A 4174-nucleotide genomic window follows, 5' to 3' on the forward strand; every position below is an offset into this window, starting at 1 on the left:
TTAAAATTTATATAAACAGATATAATTTGAATTCTGAATAAGGTCAACCACGTAAGTAGTTTCTCGAGTGAAGGAAAAAGACAAGTTTTTAGAAGAGAAATTGTGCTCCTCAATATACAGTAAATTTCGTAAAAGAATTAAATATTCAAAATTGATAATTAATTCAATATAAAATATATGGTGCAGACTAGACAATAACATTAAGTTTACGGGAAGCTATCCCACAAAACGAAGGAAGTTTATTATAAATGAAAGAAAATAATAATGCAACTATAGCATTTTTCAACACGAGATCAACATTTTATCTAGATGATAATTAAAACCATGAAATATTTTACATACTTCGTATTTACAAAAAAATATATATAAATACGTTAATGAAATAAAAAATTATAGTTGTCACACAACTACGATCATCAGCCACAACAAGAATGCTACTAAATCCTTATCGCAATGAAACAATAGAGATGAAAGCATCATAAACTGTTTAATTTATTTATCAACTAACTAGATGACACTAACGTTTATTGAAGTCATTATTACATAAAAATACATAAATAAATTTACATGATTAAAAAATAAGAGAAAAAAATTTTCAATTAATTTTTTCAATTCCGAAATTGAAATTGAGTAAAGTTATTAAAAATTGATTGCAACTAACAATTTAAATTTATTACAAAAAATGATATTAAACATGTTCATCAACAAGTCGAAAAAAATAACAACAAAGAGAAAATGTAATATATGTAGATAGACAAGCAAATCGAAAATTCAACTAAGATCATCGTTGAGCAATTAATAAAACACAAAGAAACACTTTTCATAAAATTCAATTGTTTCGTTAAAATTTAGGCAAATATCAATAACTAAGTAACAACATAATCAAAATAACACTAAAATATAAAAATAATATCAGTATTAGTAAAATTTTATGTACAAATCATCATGACTCCAAATTTAAAATTACAAATAAAATTAAATATTAATTTCTTATCTTAATATAATTGCAGAATATTCTCTACTACTTTGAAGAAAAGATATCAAAAGTGGAAAACAAAACAAAATCGTGGTACGAGACATACAACAATTATATGAAAGTTTAATCAAAACAACTAATGGAGACAGTTGCCCAAAGTGTTTGGACATCAAAATCAATATAATTCTAAGGATATCATAATGAATAATACATAGAGTTCAATTAAAAAACCTAAACAATAATAATATTAACAGTAATATATTTTGTAGATATCATTTGACATTATCAGTCCAAGAAAATGAGCATATTACAAAAGTAACGTTGCTTGAAGATACTACTACAATGTTAGTTAGATACCAGTCAAGGATTTCATCCAAAAGGTAACAAATTATCCCATTTTTAAAATTTAAAAATATTTATTTTGTTTTTATAAATCATGATAATTCATTTAAAATAATTAAACAAAATAATAAAGTGCATTTAATCAGAGCCAAACATTCAAAATGACTACTTGAACAACTTGAAGAAACACAAACACAAAAATACAAATTTATATTTAGATTAACCAGATATAGTGAAGATCAAAAGGATGACCAATCAGTTATAATACATGCACTGCAGAAAACAAAAGGTGTAGTAGAAGAAAAAGATGAATCAAAGAAAATGTAGAAAACGACAGTCAAGGGAATACAAGAACGAAAAATGAAAGACACATGAAAACCCAATGAACACAAAATTTAAAGTATCTCTTATGTAATCGGATATTGTTAAGACAAAACCATTGATTATATCATGTAAATTAAGAAATCGATAATAATATCTTGGATATGGCCAAGTATAATCATATATTTTTTCATAAGTATTTTGGCATTGAATCAAATATCTGCAAGTTAATTAATGAGAAAAAATTCATTAACTAGAGCATATATTCAATAGATAGTAGAAACAAATAGCGCTAGTTTGAAAATGAGGCCATGTAGTTCAGCTAAGTAGGCTTCATTTGTCAGCACTGAAATAAATTGTAGCCATCAGAAGACACCACAATTGGCTTTTCACCTTCAGACTCACTTCGACATTGCGAATTCTAAATCCCATAATGCTCGGTCGGGGCGCTACTGTTACTACTGGAGAAGCTGGATAAACCACAGATGGTAAAGGCAGAACAAAGAATAAGATAGCAAAATTTATAAATCTGAATAAGTTGAGGGGGAGTTTCTTGAAGGTTAGAAAATTTGCAGACCCGCAACTGTTGAATTTGGTCTTGGCCCAAGGGAAACTTGAGCACCAGGGGAAGTAGATGGCAAGGAAGCTCCTTGAAACAAAAACCAAATTAGTCGAGTATCAAAATAATGCTTATAAAAGTCGCTTGCTGGTTTTTCTTGCTTCATTCTTTACATTTTTCATTCTAATATTGTATGCCACCTTTTTAAGCATCAATTATCTATTTTTTTTCTTAAGTTTAGGAAAATAAATGTTGCATTAGACGTTTGGTTTTTTATTCCATTCATGTAAGAAAAAAAGAGAATGGAATTAAATAATTTGATTATGAACTGGGCATTGAATTAAAAGCAATCCAAAATCTTAGATTTCAAGATGGTGCTGCATCTTCTTTTCTGTAAATGCGAATGGACTGTATGGTCCTTCATTTATAGGAAGGAATTAAATAATAGTTTAACATACATACCTCCGCAAATAGAAGGGTCTATTTGGAGATTGCACAGCTGAGGCAACTCTAGAGCAAGCGTTGTGTTGATAGGAAACGAACTCAAGGCAGACGGGTCATTGAGGAATGGACAAAGGCAAGTTAGGCTTCTGGCCGTAGAGTTGGTTAAGACTATCACAACATGACTGCACTGGTGAAGCTTCCACGCCTTGCATGAACGGCGCACATGGGGCTAAACTTAGCAAATTCGGCCCACACTCAGCAATTGTGTTATGGGCAATGGTCTTTAGGGAAACACAATGGAGAAACACAAGAAAGAGCGATATGGGGAGAAGAGGGAGATGAAAAGGCATTGCACAAGTTAGGTCGGTAACGCAAGTTTTGCTTGTGAGTTTTGAGGCGAATTCGCCATTGATTTTCATGTTAGCTAAATAGACGAAGAGTGCATTAGTTGGGCATGAACTGCAGAGCCATGCAATAGGTGCATGATCTCTTGACACAATTTTGTATGACCTCTCTCAAGCTACTGTCTAGGTTTCACTATTTTTTTTCATTTCTCTGTTGTGTCTATCATTCATATTTTCTGGTAAAGAAAATGTGTGGGATATGAAGTTTAGCAAAACCAGACAGCTCATTTAAGTATCGGTAGAAATATTCATTCAGAATTTGTGTATCATAGATAAAGATTTGTCATGCGTATTGATTATGAGAAGTTAAAAAAAATCGCAACTCGTTAAATTTGATACAACTTGTAGATAATTAAGAATATTACGAAAAATGATACAAAGAATGTCACAAAAAATTTGGATTCTTAAACCATACACATATGTGTGATTTGATGAGGTTCTATTTCCACCTCAACTATTGTATTCTACTTCTTGCTACACCAATAAAACCTCTTTTTTCCTAATTAGTTGTTATTTCTTTGTTAGCCTTTATAAAATCTTCCTATTTTTTAGAGATTTAAAAAAAAAAATTGTTCCATTAAATATTAATAGTCATCAATGACTTAAAATATTTAAATTTTGAATATTATACATAAAGATATTAATATCTTTAATGCAATAAGAAGATCGTCTGAAATAAATAATTGTTGTCATAGAACCTTTTATTCTAATACATAAACTGGCCATAGATAGATGAACAAATCATAATTCTTTTCTATTCTTTATAATTTATTTTGATTATCACCACTTTTAAGAATCATTAAATCCTATAAACGATAGATCATTTCGTCCAAGTTTCAAAAAAAAAAATTTTGTGGGCATAGATTTCTGGGTTTCTGGGAGGCTCAATTTTATGCTTTGGATCTATTGCTTGATGTATTAAGAAATAACATTTTAATATATTTTGATCTTTTAAATTATTGTTTATTAAGCAAAAGATTTTAAGATATGATTTTTAAATTTTCGATTATGTTAAGATATGGTTTTACGTAAGAGTTTAAATCTAATAAATAGTCATCAAATAAATATAATAATATCTTACGAGCCAAACTTTGAAAATTAAAAAACAGTAAACCAAAAAATTTTTTA

General features: G+C 28.9%; 1 pseudogene; it reads right to left on the reverse strand.

Annotated features, from left to right (window-relative positions):
• Positions 1-1972: 1972 nt before the first annotated feature.
• On the reverse strand, positions 1973-3061 carry LOC142534461 (non-specific lipid transfer protein GPI-anchored 10-like; annotated as a pseudogene).
• Positions 3062-4174: the final 1113 nt, after the last annotated feature.

This window comes from Primulina tabacum, unplaced genomic scaffold, assembly GCF_025594145.1.
Source record: "Primulina tabacum isolate GXHZ01 unplaced genomic scaffold, ASM2559414v2 Contig533, whole genome shotgun sequence".
Lineage (NCBI taxonomy): Eukaryota > Viridiplantae > Streptophyta > Magnoliopsida > Lamiales > Gesneriaceae > Primulina > Primulina tabacum.